Source organism: Tamandua tetradactyla, chromosome 17 (genome assembly GCF_023851605.1).
Source record: "Tamandua tetradactyla isolate mTamTet1 chromosome 17, mTamTet1.pri, whole genome shotgun sequence".
NCBI lineage: Eukaryota > Metazoa > Chordata > Mammalia > Pilosa > Myrmecophagidae > Tamandua > Tamandua tetradactyla.
The window spans coordinates 20,095,641-20,113,270 of record NC_135343.1 but is presented as its reverse complement, the minus strand read 5'-3'; the positions used below and the strand labels follow the sequence as shown (position 1 = coordinate 20,113,270).

At 38.3% G+C, this 17,630-nt stretch overlaps 2 pseudogenes; one reads left to right on the top strand and one right to left on the bottom strand.

Annotated features, from left to right (window-relative positions):
* Nucleotides 1–9,282: 9,282 nt before the first annotated feature.
* LOC143661105 (synaptonemal complex protein 3 pseudogene) lies at nt 9,283–10,785 on the bottom strand (annotated as a pseudogene).
* Nucleotides 10,786–12,675: 1,890 nt separating this feature from the next.
* LOC143661104 (histone-binding protein RBBP7 pseudogene) lies at nt 12,676–13,989 on the top strand (annotated as a pseudogene).
* Nucleotides 13,990–17,630: the final 3,641 nt, after the last annotated feature.

Genomic DNA, 17,630 nt, shown 5'->3' with positions numbered 1-17,630 from the left:
TTCCCATTCTCCATGCAGTTTTATCCTTCATCATGTGCCCTGTTTGGGAATCTGGTTACCTCATGATTGCTTCATTTCTAAAACCCACTCTTACAAAGGCCCTGTGTCTAGTAATCCACACATTAATAAAGATATTAGTCTTTATTATTAATCTTCCAGGTTTATTTGGCATCTGAATTCTCACTTTGGAACAATAGTAGGACTTTGACCTCTGCTAAAAGAATTTAAGTCACCTGGTCAAAGATAAAGGAAATTTTAATACTAAATATTATCCAGATGAGGCTCATCCAAAAATCAGACTCAACTCTCATAAGTTTATCACACAGATGTCAGCTCAATCCCCCATAGCACAACAGTGCTATGAAAAGTTTCACTGAATTAAGTGCTTTATTTTAAGCCCTCCAGGATGGAGGCTTTCTCTGAATGTACTACGCACGAAGACAGCTGCCACAGCTAACGGTCTTCCCGTTAGGCCACCAGCACTCGTGCCAGCCGTGATTAATCCTCCAGCCTGTGGTGTGCACATGGCTTCATCCAGTCACATCCCAGAACGCCCATAGAAATAGGTCATCTGAAATAAGCATCAACTTCGCTTCAAAAAGATTCTATGGCTATGTAGTCATAACCCAAAAAAAGAGTCCTTTGGGGAAACAGGACATGTAAACAGCAGAGCTCAGGCATCCCTTGTATCCTGTTCCTCCCTTCCCCGTGGCAACTTCATCTTTGACCTCTAAAATCAGCAGCTCTCTGCTCTCTGAATTGGGTTTGGCCAAGGTCTTTCCTCTCTATCCTGATTTCCATTGCCTTGGTCCCTCAACGTAATATTCATTTGCAAGAACATTATTTAAATGATGTAAGCGCCAGGCTTACTCCTTCTTTCTGATAAAGCCATAAAACAGTAAACATGACTAGAATGCATTTCTAAGCCAGATTACTTTTGAGGTGGGGGAGGTGAGTGCAGAGGAAACCAGTATTTATTGAGTAATTTCTATGCACCATTGTTCTATTGTTTTACATACAGGATGCAGTTTAAATCTTCATAACACTTCTCTGGGATATTTGTTATTCTCTCTATTTTTCAAATAGGAAAACCAGGACTCAGAGAGGTTAATTAACTGACCCAGGGCTGCAGAGCTGGTTACTAGTAGAGATAGAATTAGAATGCAATTCTGACACCCCAAAATCCATGTTCCTAGCACCTGCTTTATGTCTTTATGTATGAGTCTCCTTAATGAGAGCATGAAAGATGCATTTCCAGAACTGTGGGATAAGCTCAGAGTTGTTTTGATCAGTTAATCAACAATCGTCTAATTAGCAAGTGTGTGCTTAAGCCTCCTGACTGCTGTGCTCCATCCTAGGCCCAGAGGAGGAGACACAGAAATAGATGCTAGGCTCTCTGACCCCTAAGCGCTAGGTCTCAACCCAGGAGAGAGGGAGAGCATCTTACACCCAGGGAATGGATAAGTACTCAATTGTGTAGTAGAGTTGAGAGATGGGAGAGCCCAGTAAAGGCTGAATGAGGAACAAATCACTCATGGTTCCAGTTGCAAGAGACTACATTTAATTGGAAAGGAATTTATTTAAAAGCTAGCGGGCAAAACCACAATGAAATATCACTTCACATCCACTAGAATGACTATAATAAAAAAGACGGGCACTGACAAGTGTTGATAAGGATGTGGCGAAATTGGAGCCCTCACACACTGCTGGGGGAGTGTAATTGGGGCGGCCATTTTGCAAAACAGTCTGAAAGTTCCTCAAAAAACATGGAATTATCATACAACATAGCAATTCAACTTCTAGGTATTTGTACATGAATGTACATAGCAACATTATTGGCAATAGCTAAAAGGTAGAAGCAACCCAGTGTCCAGCAACAGATGAATGGAGAAATAAATTTTAGTGTATCCATGCAATGCAGTATTATTCAGCCATAAAAAGAAAGGACATATCAATACATGTTACAACCTAGATAAATCTCAAAAACGTTATGCTCAAGGAAAGAAGACAGACACAAAAGAGCACATATCTTGTGATTCCATTTGTATGGAATATACAGGATGGGTAAGTCTATAGAGACAGAAAGCAGATTGATTGGTGGCTGACAGAGGCTGAGGGGAGGGAGAAATGGGCTTGGAGTTTTAGTTTGGGGTGATGAGAATGTTTTGGAGCTAGATAGAGATGGTGTTTGCACAAGATTGTAAATGCCAATGAATTGTTCACTTTAAAATAGTTACTTTTATGTTATGTGAATTTCACTTCAATCTCAAAAAGTAGAAATAGTCCAAATGTTCATAAACTGAAGAACAGGGAATTATTCAGTCGTATAAAGGAGCAGAGTATAGTTATGTGCTACAACATGAATGAACCTTGAAAATTTTATGCTAAGTTAAAGAAGCCAGTCGCACAAAAATTGTATGATTCCATTTATATGAAATGTTTAGAATAGACAAATCTGTTGAGACAGCGGAGATTGGTGGTTGCCTATAACTGAGGGTGGGGAAGTGTGGGAAGCAACCACTAATGGATACGGGGTTTCTGTTTGGAAGGATGAAAATGTCATGAAATTACATTGTAGTGATGGTTGCACGATCCCATGAATTTACTAAAAAACACTGAATCGTATACTTTAAATGGGTGAATTATATGGTATGTGAATTATACCTCAAAAAAGCTGTTTAGAAAGAAAAAAAAATCTCATGGGTAGTTTACAGAATATCTGTGGATTGAGGGACAAGCCTTAGAGGTTGTACAGGCAGAAACAATGTTGGAAATGATGCAGCAAACTGGAATGGCACCGTTGGAAGCACAGCAAACACGACCAAAACAGAATTTGGCTGCTGGGATAGCAGCCACTACTGCTGCTGGGAGCCAGATTATCTGTCACTGCTGCTCTCCCCACTGGCCACCAAAGTGGACTCTGCCAGTCCAAATGGATTCTTCTCACCACTAGCATGGAGCGGGGGCATCAAACTAGGAAAGCCTAGCTCACATGGCCACACCCTATCCACAGAAAGGCTGGAAAGTGAGTGTCCACCATTGCCAGGTCAGTAGGGGAAAGTAGACTCTGCCACAGAAGGAGACTTCTCCAAATGTAGGAAGAGGGTGGCTTCAAAGGATGATTAATGCAGTTACAGAAGGTTTCTCGAAATGGAAACGGCTTTAGTTGGCCTTTGAGGGGTGGACAGGAGTTGGATCCAGAAAAATGGAAAGGACATTCCAGATAAAGGAATCATATTAGAAAAATGAGAAGGGCGTTCCAGATAAAGAACTCACAGTTGATATGTAGGCTCTCCTGGAATTCACAAGGGTCTCCTTGTGAATGTGATGGAAAGATAAGACATATAGATGTCAATCAGACAGTGCATCAGAGGAGTGACATTAAGCTCTGGGCTGTGTAGTTGTAGGGACTTCAGAAGAAAGTTCACATGGAGTGGTAATTAGAGGAGCCCCTCAAGGTCCAAAGCTGCTGTCAGACTGTCTTGCAGTCAGCCAACAGAGGCTTTGGTGACAACTTGAAAGTTAGAACCACCCAGTCCCCCAGATATCAACAAGGAGACAGCTAGGTGGTTTCTTCACTCCCTTTGCTTTGTCTTCTGGCACCCCTGGGCAGGAAACAGAGCAATGGAACCAAGAGCTCCTTTTGAAGTGTATTCAAATGAGGGCAAAGGGGGCAGTTTAGGGGTGGGGTGTGTTATTTCTAGTTCTGGCTGTTAAGACATTTTTGCCAAATGAGCTTTATTTCCCTTCAGTCTCCCATGAACAAAGAATAGATTGATCCCTTTCTTAGACCATCCCATATAATTTCTTTCTATCTTAAGTTCTGTTTGGCACTCTAAATCTTTGTTCCATTTGGGCAGCTGGGATGATGTAGAGCTGGCTGGAAGAGGGCCTAGCCCTCTCACCATAGTTCATTTTGTTTTTATGCTCCCTTTCTATCTGGCTTTTCTTAATAGCTTTGAGATGAATTTCCTTTCAGCCTTGCTCTGGCCTTGTAAAAGCAAAGATTTGAGTTATTAGGCACAAAAGGAGCATTTATTTACCCAGCGTTCATTAAGATAAATAACAAATTTATATAAAAATCTTAGCACCTCAAAAACATTCCAATATATTAAAAAATAAGTGTGGTTTATTTAACAGTCTTGCAAAACATTGCTGTAAAACATCAACATGGTAAATTAATTTGCTAAATGGCACCTTAACCTGAAATCACGTATAGCACTACTGGGCAGATAGAAAAGGAGAATTTTTAAAAAGCCTTACTGCAGAGCTTTAAAAAAAAATCACCACATTAGCAACATCATCCATAAAAAGCAGGGAAGATGGACTCACCATCAATAAATGTGATGGCAGCCACAGCACCATTTGCTAGAAATTCACTGTGAGTCTGAATTATTTTAAATAAAGTGTCACACATAAGGGTAAGAAAGAAAAAATTCCCAGCTCAGTTTCCATTAATTTCCCAGCCAGTAACTTTGAAATAGTATAGAGTATATAGACCAGCAGGAAAAACGCTCCCAGCCATTTCTCTTTGGTGTCCAACTGAAGACCCCACTTAGGAGCTATTTCCTGCTTCTCAAAGAGTCTTTTAACTATATCTTTCTTGATTTTTGACTGGGTTGAAGCAGCTCCGGATGATACAATAATATGTGAGTGGATGGAATTTTCTTTGCACTACGAAGGCATTACCCAGGTCCCCAGTGGCAACCTGCCCAGATTTGGGTTAAACTGTGTCATGCCAGCTAAGAGGAGGACATGAGACACAAATGCTGGCCTTTCTCCTTGGCAACTTAGAAATGCTGAGTAAGTGGAAGAGAGAACCACGAATGTTTAAGTTTTGCAGCCCATTAAAGGAGTTTGCCTTTTTTTCTTCTGTCTTGCTCCACTTAAGGGGGCATATTATTGAGGGCAGGGGATCAGGATGGCCCTTTGGCTGAGTGCTCCCGTTCATGAAGAGCTTCGATGTCAGACATTTCATATTATCATCAAAAGAAGTTGTTTTTTCCAGTCTCAGAGATGCACAGTGACTGAAAGAGGAAGAGAGTCATCAGAAAACATTCATCTCATGTCCTGCCTATAGTGTACTGAATTAATATTTTTAAAAAATCTTATTATCTTATGAATGGCACAAATAAACTTTGTTACATTTCAAGTAAATGTTCAAACTACGCTACAAGTTTTAGAAACTCAATTTTGGACATTTTCATTTTTTTCTTTTTAAGATACCAAGAGCCAGAAAGAAAGAGAGGAAGGGAGGGAAGGATGGAGGGGGAGAGAAAAGAGAAAGAGAGAAGGAGAGAGAAAGAAGAAAAGAAGGAAGGGTGGAAGACAGGAAAATAAGGAAGGGAAGAAGACAAGAAAAGAAAGAGAGAGAGAGAGAGAAAGAAACTGATCTGGGCCTCTCTCTTCTGAAAGTCCTGTCCTAGAAGGCTGTATTTCTCCTGCTAATGATAAGATGCTATGTCTCTAATTCAATTTAATACATTTCCATTATTAATTAATCTTAAATCATTTAAAGAGGACTTAAACAATCTGTAAAAAAAAAAAACAAAAACAATTTCTATTCAGTGAATACCAATTCCATGCCAGCCACTGAACTAGATTTTTTCAACATTGCTTTCTTTTATCCACAACATTGTCCAAGGTAAAAATGATTATCTCCAATTTACCTATATATAATCTGAGGCTCAGAGAATTGACATTTGCTTAGTCACCCCCTGATAAAAAGAAGAGCCGGGGGCCACGGTGGCTCAGCAGGTAAGAATGCTTGCCTGCCATGCCCGAGGACCCAGGTTTGATTCCCGGTGCCTGCCCATGTAAAAAAAAAAAAAAAAAAGAAGAGCTGGAATTTGAACCCCGATCTATTTGTCTCCAAAGGCCATGTTCTTAGCAGCTACTCAAAGACCATTTAAATTGGCAGTTACTCATTTTCTAGGAAAGCTAAAGGACACAACTCTACACTCCAGAGATCAGCCCCTTGCTCGGTCAATACCAAATGAATACTGTCCAATTCGATGCTTTGACATAGACTACACACTGGCCAGCCCCTTCTATCAGCTCAGGCTTCCTTCAGACACATACCCACATCACAGCTGAATAGGCTTTGATTTTAGACATGCTAACATTTTTATGTCCTCCTAAGATTGGACGATGACTGCGATTTGGATGGTTAGGAAACTCCTTGGCATCCATTCACAGGTCACTATTAGAGTGATCATTTTATTTGCAGAGGATAACCTGATTCTCAAGTCTTGAGGATTTCTACTTTTCTCTCCTTGTTCTAAGGCTATAAAATGCTATATAAATATAGCATTTTATAAAATAGGATTTAACAACTGAATATGAATGCTGAATCATTAAACTGATGTCTCTTTTAGTCTCCAGTATTTTAGAGCAGCTAGAAGTAAAAACCTAAAATTGTGAAATTGTAACCCATGTCAAAGTCTGAAATATGTTCTGCAACTAATTGTGGTGCTGTGCTTTCAAGCTTATCGCTTTTTTGTATATATGTTCTTTTTCACAAAAAAAAAGAAGAAAAAAAAGTCTATTGTGATGATAAAAAAATATTTAAGACCTCTAGCCTCCTATATTCTGGAGCAGCTAGAAAGAAAAATATGAGAGGGTCATATGGTAACCCATGACAAACTCTGGGATCTGTCCTGTAACTACTTGTTGAAGAGTACTTTGAAAATTATTGCTTTTTTATTTCTTTGCTTTGTATATATGTTATACTAGACAATAAAAAGTTTAAAAAAATACATATAGCATTTTAATAAATAATGTAGGTTCATGAGAGCATTCAAAAAGTGCAAAGCTATGTAGTGAAAAGTAAGTCTTTTTCCCACTCTTGCCCTAGTTGTCTGTGTAGAGACAACCACTATTATTTAAGGACATTCTGGGAAAATAGAAGCATCAACTTTAAAAAATATATATTTTTAGTGAGATATCTTCATGCACCATACAGTCCATCCAAAGTATACAATCAGTGTTCAAAATATCATCACATAGTTGTGTAGTCATCACCATGATCATTTTTTAGAACATTTGCATCATTCCAGGAAAAAAAAAAAGAAAAAGAAAAAAGAACCCCACCCATCCCATACTCCTTCTCCTTCCCTCTCATTGACCACTAATATTGCAATCTACCCAAGTTTTTTTACCCCTTATCCTCCCACTCCCATTATTTATTTTTTGTGTTCTTATCTTTTTACTCATCTGTCCATACCCTGGAAAAGGAAGGGTCAGCCATAAGGTTTTCACAATCACACAGTTACACTGTAAAAGCTATATAGTTAAACAATCAGCTTCAAGATTCAAAGCTACTGGAATTCAGTTCATTAGTTTCAGGTATTTCCTTCTAGCTATCCTAATACACTAAAAACTAAACAGGGATATCTATATAATGCATAAGAATAACCTCCAGAATAACCTCTTGACTCTACTTGAAATCTGTCAACCACTGTAACTTTGTCTCATTTCTCTCTTCCCCCTTTTGGTCAAGGAGGATTTCTCAATCCTGGCTCATCCCCGGAAGTCAGAACCATTGACATTTACCTGTTTATGTGAATGTGCCATCTTAAACATTTTTATTTAAGTGTGCCTTGAACATGATTTCACATGTGCACATATCACATTGCCTTATTCTTTTTTATGGGTGCGCAATATTCCGTTGATGGATGTACCATAATATATTTAACCAATTCTTTTTTGTAGACATATGGGTTAGTTCCAGTATTTTGCTAATATAAATAATGGTACAGTGAATACCCTTCTACTTGTGACAGTTTACAAATGTAGATATCTGTAAGATTAATTCCTAGAAATGAAGTGGTTTATATGAAATTTAATCTGCCCTTCCCAGAGGTTGTTTCAGTTTTTAATTCCTGCTTCCTAATAGCTTCACCTATACAATGTGTTACAGACATTTAGGTCTTTGTTATCTAATTGTCAGTTTTAATTTGCATTTGTCTTATTATGAAGGTGATTGGACATCTTTTCATATGCTTACAAGTCTTTTGTATTTCCTTTTGTATAAATGATCTGTTAATCTCCTTTGCTTTTCTATTGGGTTATCGGTTCCTTTTCCTTATTGATATATAGGAGTTCTGTTTGTATTAAGGAAATAAACCCTATAGCAGGCATGTTATCAATTGTTTTTTCCCCTCAGTTTGTTACCTGAGATAGAATTTGTTTTATTTTCATGTATTAAAATTTACCACCCTTTCTTTTATGGCCTCTGGGATTTGTATCAAACGTAAAAAGTTCTTTCCCATGCTATTATTACATAAAAATTCTCCTGTGTTTTTCCCTATCCTTTTATGGCTTCATTTTTTTATGTTGAAATCTTTGATCCATCTGGAATTTATTAGATACAAAAAGGAGTAAGATAGTGATCCAATTTTATTTTATTTTTCCAAATGGCTGCCAAGTTGTCCAAAACTCAATGTGTGTTTCATCTTTTTAAATATTGCTTGGTAGCAGAGAAAGAAACCTAGAAATTGATGTTACCTTCAGCCTTGGATCTCTTAGAAAACTCATCCCACATGAATATGGAAAGCAGCACCATCAGCCCTTAAGAGATAACTTGGTGTAAGTAGAAAATATCTGAATGAGACTTAGGGTCAGTCTGAGCTAGGGCAGCCAAGTTTTATGCGGCCTGAAGCATATATATTCATGGGGGAAGAGGAAGGCTGTTCTTTAAGAAAAATAGTACAAAATAACAAATATAAAATCAAATACAAACATTAGTATTTATTTAGAATTGGGCAGTGCAAGGGTGGCTCAGTTCAGAGTTCTCGCCTGCCATTCCTAAGACCTGGGTTTGATTCCTGGAGCCTACCCATGCCAAATAAAAGAAAAAAAAGTTACTTAGAATGAAAGGAGAAATGAAAAGTTAAATTTCAAAAAGCTAACACATTTTACAAACCTTAGAAAATACAGAAAAATAACGTAATAAAGTGAACAATAATATTTTTATTGACTATCTCACACAACTGTATTTGGCTACATATTCTTTGATTGCCTCTTCATATGACAATGATTTTTAATTAAATGATATTTATTGCTAAGATTCTATTAATGATATTCGGGTTTCCTACCAAAGGGCTGGAAGCTTGGTACATATAACTTTGGAGTTGCTGCTACTCACATAACTGTTTAGGTATTTTGGGGGGTATGACAGAAAAGAGGTCTTGAAATTAAAGATGGTAACGATTAACAAGATGTAATATTTTAAACAAGAATTTTTAAATCACTGTAATGTGGTTTGATGTAGCTAATGTCTTAACTGTACATATTATTTAGGCTCAAGTTCTTTCTCAGAGAGTCACTGGAATAACAGGAACTGAAGAGACATTTGAACAATTGCCACCTATTATGCTGAGATTCCATAATCTTTTTTTGCAACTTAGCCATTTATTTTCTATGTTTGCTTTGTGCCTCAGTAGGAAGGTTATCATGGTTCTTCTCCAAGTCTTTGATACTCTTTAAGAATTGCTCATAGAACTTTTTTTATTGTGAAAAATAACACAAAGACAATAAACTAATACATTTCAAAGCACACCGCAACAATTATAGAACAGATTTCAGAATTTGGTATAGGTTACAATTCTACAATTTTAGGTTTTACCTTCTAGCTGCTCCAAGACACTGGAGACTAAAAGAAATATCAATATAATCATTCAGCTGTTACACTCATTTGTTAAATCCTATCTTCTCTGTTGACTCCACCTTCTCCTTTGATCTCTCTCCCAATCTTTAGGGGTATCATATAACTTTTAATTGTTTTCAGACGCTGGCTCTGAAGAACTCTAGATTGTTGAAAATTTTTGTATTGCTACTGAAACATATAAGTTAGGTTTTCTTCTTGTTTCTCAGCTTTCTGCACATTTTTATCCTACTGCTGAAATAAAGTCATAAACTGCTGAGAATCCATGGTTAAGATTCTTCCTTTGTTCTTTGCTGTATTTTCCAAACATGCCCAATTTTCTGGTTATTGGTACTGAGGCAAACATTGGTATTTATTTTTAATCTTTTTATTTTTATGAGAAGAGACTTTTTCATGTCAGTTCCAAATCTTTCCAGCATATTCTGTTCTTCACCCCCATATCTTCCTCAACTCTTCCTGCAGAAGCTCTTTCCCCCCATGCTTATCAATTACTCTTTCCTCCTGTAACATCCTCCTCTGAACTACTCAGATTTCTTTATTTTCTTTCCTAAGGTCATGGCCTCCTATGACAATTTTATGATAATGCTTTCCATAAAGAGATTGGAAAGATAATTCAATTTTTCCTGCAGCATGGTTGATCAGCATGTTTTATTAATGGTAGTTTAGAAATGTTTCCTTCAATAGTACATTTTAGTGGTATTAACATGTAAATTTGTAGGATTGTTGTTGAATTTGAGGAAATCTCTATCAAGTTTCTCTCATTTATGAACTTTATGATTTCAGGTCATTTCAATTTTTCTTGCTCATTGATTAACCTTAAACTCTCTTTGAATTCATGATGCTCATTAAGCCCAGTGTGTCATCATGGCCATCACTGTAAGGCTTGTATGAGTTTTACATAATTTTTTTGTTGCCTAGTATTTTATGTCTAATCACCAAGAAATATTAATCCTTTTCCAGTGTGTTCATATGAGTTTCTCATCTTTGTTATTTGGGTTATCAAACAATTCAAGAATGTACACAGTACTTCTCTTCAAAATGTATCTCTTCCTCTTAATGAATTACTGCTTTTGGTATAATCTGAGAATCTTTCCATCAAATTCCCTTCTTGGTGTCATTATTCATATGTATTGCTTTTATTTTATATTCCATTAACTTTCATGAACATTTTCTTAATCAAAGAGGAAATTAGAAGTAAAATTACAAATTATATAGAAAATAATGAAAAAAAGAGTACTTCATAAGAAAAACAGTGGAATATAGCTAGAACTGTACTCTGAGGAAAATGTATAACCTGAATCTCAAAAAATAAATGAACTTTATTTTTAAGAAAGTAGTAAAAGAACAATCGAGGGACCATAAGAAAGTATAAAAAATAATGAATAAATACAAATGTTGATATTATTGAAATGTAAAAAAAAATATGGAGGGCCACGGTGGCTCAGCAGGTAAGAATGCCTGCCTGCCAAGCCCAAGGAGCCGGGTTCGATTCCTGGTACCTGCCCAGGTAAAAAAAAAAATATGGAGAGAGAAATAATTCCTCAAAGTTTGATATCTGAAAAATCATCAATGAATTGGGTAAATCACTCTCAAACCTAACTAAGGAAAATATATATAGAAAACAGAAGGTTGGAAGCACAAAAGGAGATATGAGAGAACATTGTGAGTGAATATTAAATCAAACTCTAGGCTATAAATTTGAGAATTTAAGTTCTCGCCTGCTATGCCCACAGACCCAGGTTTGATTCCCCACACCTGCCCATGCAAAAAGAAAAAAAAGAAAATTTGAGAATATAGAGGAAATTATTGCTTTTCTATTAAAATATAACACTATTTTAAAATTGAAGTTTAAGCTCAGGGTACAAGATTCAACAGACTCAGCATGGCTGTATTCTAAAGGAGGGACTAAGTGGTACATGGATGGTTCAGTGGTAGAATGCTCACCTTCTATGCTAGAGACCCAGGCTCGATTCATGGACCATGCACCTAAAAAATAAATAGATAAATCAATAAAAATAAAGGAGGGGCTAAGCCACATGCAGAATTTAAAAGGCAAAAGACAATCATTTATTACCTAACTTTTGAAGCTCCCACAGAAGGATTAAAAGTTGGAAATTAAAGAGAGGAATTTCTCAGGAGGCTTTCTTTGGAGAGAACTTAATTGTGATTCCTACTCTACTCCTCAGTTAATGACAAGGGGAATTGTTACTTCCCAACCCTACGTCTAGGCCAAGAAGCATCAGTGGGATTACTTGGAGAGTGCTGTGTTCCCTGCAGTTGTTAGGACGAGTAGAAGAGCACAACTGTCTGATTTCACTCCTACTTGAGAAATCTCAAACAGCAATAGATAAGCTATTCCAAGGGCTGAACAGAGGCAGCTGTATTGGGGTTGCTCTGCCCTCCAGTGTTTGTTAGGACAGAGGATGAGAAAGTTTCTTCCTTTGGACTAGGTATGAGATACAAGCCTTGATGGACAGAGAGCCAGCCTTTTTGATTCTTGTCAAGAGCACAGTTTGAGAAGGCAATGATATTCCAACAGAGGGAGTTTATATAGCGGTAATGGGAAAGCTAGAGACCAAGGGGAGATAGGATGCTTTGAATCCATTGCCCATATCACTGGATTTGCTGTCAGAAGGGCCCAGCTGGAAAACTCAGAAAAAAATTCTAAAAATAGTCATGAGAGAAGAAAAAGCAGGCCTGGAGAATCCTGCCAGCTTTTAACGGTGTCTGTCAAAATAGAACTATATACCTATCTTTTCTCTTCTTTCTCCAAGCACACATCAGCAGCAAAGGGATCAGAAATAGCAACTAACAATTGAGAGGAGGTGAATAAAGGAGGGAAAAGAGGATTTCTTTCTGGTGATGCCAGCATAATTCTTGAATCGCTCAGAATCCCACATAAAAACAGACAGAGCAGTACATAAAATCAAAAAGTCGTGCATGGCTCACACAGGGGCCACAAGAAACAATAGAGATGGAGCATATCCAGCCTCCCCACCCCTCCCACAATGCTCAACCCCTCAAAGCCCCAGCCTCCCCACAGTGGTCCAGCAGGAACAGCCTCTGATGATGCAGTGGAAGAACATGTAATCAATAAGGAGTACAAAATATGGAGAAAGAACACTCCTCTTCTTTATGATTTGGTTATGACCCATGCTCTGGAGCCTCACTGTGCAGTGGCTTCCAGATGTAACCAGACCAGAAGGAAAAGATTTAAGCATTCGGCACTTGACCTGGAGACACACATGTCAGATGAACAGAACCATCTAGTAATAGCCATTGTGCAGCTCCCCAATGACGATGATCAGTTTGATGCATCACACGATAGTGGGAAAGGAGAACTTGGAGGTTTGGGCTCAGTTAGTGGAAAAATTTAAATAGAAATTAAGATCAAAGATAAAGGAGACATGAATAGGGCCTTTTAAGGTTGAGAACACTTCCATCATTGCAACAAAGACTCCATCCGGTGATGTTCTTGTTTTTGACTACACAAAACACCCTTCTAAACCAGACCCTTCTGGAGAGCACAACTCAGACTTGCGTCTTTGTGGACATCAGAAGGAAGGCTGTGGGCTTTCTTGGACTCCAGAGCTCAGTGGGCAGTTACTTAGTGCTTTAGATGATCTTCTGAACATGGTCATCAGTGCCATTCCAAAGGAAGAAAAAGTGGTGGATGCAGAGACCATCTTTACAGGCACATAGCTGCAGTAAAAGATGTTTCCTGGCATCTGTTCCATGGTCTCTGTTTGGGTCAGTTGCTGTTGATCAGAAACTTATGATCTTGGTTACACATTCAAACAGTACTTCCAAACCAAGCCACTCAGTTGATGCTCACACTTCTGAAGTGAACTGCCTCTCTTTTAATCCTTATAGTGAGTTCATTCTTGCCAAAGGGTCAGCTGACAAGGCTGTTACCTTGTGGGACGGAGAAATCTGAAACTTGTGTTGCATCCCTTTGAATCATAAGGACGAAATATTCCAGGCTTAGTGTCACCTCACAATGAAACTATTTTGGCTTCCAGTGGTACTGATCATCAACTGAATGTCTGGGATTTAAGTAAAATTGGAGAGGAACAATCTTCAGAGGATGCAAAAGATGGGCCATTTTTTTAAGAGCTTTTAGAGTTTTTGTTTTTTAGAGTTGTTGTTCTTTCATGGTGGTCACACTTCCAGGAGCTGATTTCTCCTGGAATCCCAATGAATCTTGGGTAATTTGTTCTGTTTTGGAAGACAATATCATGCGAGTATGGCAGATGGTATAGAACGTTTATAATGATGAAGACTCTGAAGGAAGTGTGGATCCAGAAGGACAAAGATGCTAGATATGTCTGTACTTGTGGTCTTTTTTTTTTTTTTTTTAACTTTTTTTATCGTATATTGTAACATATATACAAAGCAAAGAAATTTTAAAAATGCAATCGTTTTCAAAGCATTCTTCAACAAGTAATTACAGGACAGATCCCAGAGTTTGTCATGGGCTACCATATGCTCCTCTCATATTTATCCTTCTAGCTGCTCCAGAATATAGGAGGCTAGAAGGTGTAAATATTTTTTTATCATCACAATTGACTTTTTTCCTTATTTTTTTTGTGAAAAATAACATATATACAAAAAAGGTATAAATATCAAAGCACAGCACCACAATTAGTGGTAGAACGTATTTCAGGCTTTGACATGGGTTATGATTCCACAATTTTAGGTTTTTACTTCTAGCTGCTCTAAAATACTGGAGACTCAAAGAGATATCAATTTAATGATTCAGCATTCATATTTATTTGTTAAATCCTATCTTCTCTGTATAACTCCACCATCACCTTTGATTCTTCCATCCCTCTCTTTAGGGTTCTTTGGGCTATGGCAATTCTAAATTTTTCATATTGGAAGGGTCTGTCACTAATATGGGGTACGGAGATGGAACTAGGCTGGGCTAGGTTTCAAGACTTATCTGGACCAGGGACCCATCTGGAGATTGTAGGTTTCTGGAAAGTTACTTTAGTGCATGGAACTCTTGTAGAATCTTATATATTGCCCTAGGTGTTCTTTAGGATTGGCTGGAATAGTCCTGGTTGGGGGTTGGCAGGTTATGATAGGTAGCAAGGTCTACCTGAAGCTTGCATAAGAGCAACCTCCAGAGTAGCCTCTCGACTCTATATGAACTTACTTGACCACTGATACTTTATTGGTTACACTTCTTTTCACCCTTTTGGTCAGGATGGAATTGTTGATCCCATGGTGCCAGGTTTGGATTCATCCTTGGGAGTCATCTTCCACATTGCCAGGGAGACTTTCACCCCTGGATGTTATGTCCTATGTAGGGGGGAGGGCAATGATTCCACTTGCAGAGTTGGGCTTAGAGAGAGTGAGACCACATCTGAGCAACAAAAGATGTCCTCCAAAAGTAGCTCTTAGGCATGCCTATAGGAAAACTAAGCTTCTCCACTACCAACATAAGCTTCACAAGAGTAAGCCTCATGATCAAGGGCATGGCCTATTGATTTGGGTGTCCCTAAAGTTTGACACAGTATCAGGGTATTCTCTGATGGTAAGGTTTAATAGTTACATATTCTTTCTCCCAGCCCTCAGGGGACTTTGCCAATACTTTTCTTTTTCCTTTTGTTTTGTTTTGTTTTATTTTGCCAATACTTTTTTGATATCTGCTTAATATACTCTAGGATATATCCAGGCATTACAATAATCTATACAGGATTAAAGGACTTCTTTCTTACTCTGTGCTCCCTGTGTCTCAATTGTTCAAATGAGCTATACAGAAAGGTTAAATTAGATTATGCACTAACAGAAAATTTCAGTTCCACACCAAATAAACCTTTTTTCCATTGCTCACAATAGTATGTGTGGTTCTAAAATATTGACACTGTCTTCCTTACCCCTATGTTCTGAAATACTTTAAGCCCACTCTGTTCAGCTTCATACTTATCTCTAAATATTAGGTTATATATATAAAACAGCATCTCAAAATCCAGAAATAATAATCACCACCCCAGACATAATGTATCTGCTCTAAAAACTTACAGCTAGGCCCCTGCTTTCTTATAAGCATTTTCTAAAGGTGACAATACCGTTCTTGTTCTTTTCTTTCTGGCTTATTTTGTCTCACCAAATGTCCCACATGTTCATTCACATCATTGCATGCCTCACGACTTCATTCTTTTTTGTACCAGTACAACCTTCGTCCATAAGTATACACCATCATTCGCCAATCTAATTTTCTGTCAGTCCATCCTTCAGCCACTTGCATTCATCAGGCATCATGTAGAGGGCCCAAAGTCCGCAGTCCATCAACATACTCAATTGTATTTTATTTGTCAGATATATATATATTCTTTTCCCTCTTTCTCTTTGTATTATTTAAATTGCCATTAGTGATACTTTTCAATTCTATGCCCTCCTCCAGACCTCCCTCTCCTGTCTTTTTTTTTTCAGTCAGCGGAACTCCTTTTAGTATTTCTTGTAGGGTCAGTCTCTTGTTGATAAATTCTTTCAGAACTTCTTTGTCTGTGAAAACTTTAATCTCTCCCTCAGTTTTGAAGGATAATTTGTCTGGGTACACAATTCTTGGCTTGAAGTCTTTGTATTTCAGGATCTTGAATATATCATACCACAGCCTTCTTGCCTCCAGGGTGCTAGTTGAGTAGTCTGAACTCAATCTTTTTTGGTTTCCCTTGTATGTAGTAGATTGTTCTTCTCTTGCTGCTTTTGGGATTTTCTGCTTCTCTTCAGCATTTGACAGAATGATTAATGTGTGTCTTGGGGAAGGCCTATTTGGATTTATTCTGTTTGGGGTTCATTTGGCTTCTTTGACTTGTATGTTTATAAATGTCCCTTTGAGGGTTGGGAAGTTTTCCCCTATTATATCCTCAACTACTCTTCCTAGCCCTTTACTCCTCTCTTCTCCTTCTGGAACACCAATGATTCTTTTGTTTGTGCACTGTGTTTTGTCTAACATTTCCCTGAGATTCAATTCAATTTTTTCCGTCCTTTTTGCCATCTGCGGTTTTGAGTCTTCAAAGTCAGTTATCCTGTCTTCTAAATCACTTATTCTTTCTTCTGTCTCTTCAAATCTGGTGTTGTGTGCCTCTAGTATGTTTTTTATTTGGTCAACAGAGTCTTTAATCTCTGTGATATCCACTATTTTTTATTTATTCTTTCAAATTCCTCTTTATGTTCTTCTACTGTCTTCTTGATCTCTTTTTGTCATTTGCTATCCCATTTATTTTATTAAGTAGAGTTGTATGAACATCTTTGGTTAGTTGTTCCAATGTCTGTGTCTCCTCTGGTGTTTTAATTTGGCCACTAAGCAGGCTATATCTGTCTGCATTGTGATGTGCTTAGTGATCTTCTGCTGTCTTCTTGGCATGTACATATCTTGATTGATTTAATTTGGGAGTTGATTTCTTTCAGTAGTCTAAGGCCTTGCGTTTTCAGGATGGTTGTACAGCAGGGGGCAGGGTATAGGGTGGGGCATTCAGTGCAGTGATTGTTTCAGGGCAGTTACAGGTGCAGGTTGGGGATATTACACTGATGTTTGTGAATGTGGGCACCCAGCATCCAGGTGTGCTGATTTGGGAGGCGTAACTGTGGTGTGCACTGGTCTAAGGCACAGGGCCCATTGTGAGCATGCACAGAGTTGTGGCAGTGGGTCAGTGTTATGCCTTCATGGACTAGGGGCAGATGTGGCCTGGCTGCGCAGGTCAGCACTTTCTCAGAGCTGGGAAGTGTGGCTGAGAGCTGTGCGCATGCACAGTTCTAGGACTGCTGTAAATTGAGGTTCCCAGAGCTGAATGATGTGATTGGGGGCCTGTGCACATGTGTGGGCCTAGGGGTGCCATAAACTGATGCACAGAGCTCAGGCGGGGTGGGGTGAGGCTGTGCAACACTATGGGCTGGGGAGCAGGGATAGCCTAGGTATGGAGGTTAGTGCCCGCAGCCTTATGCACTGGCAACA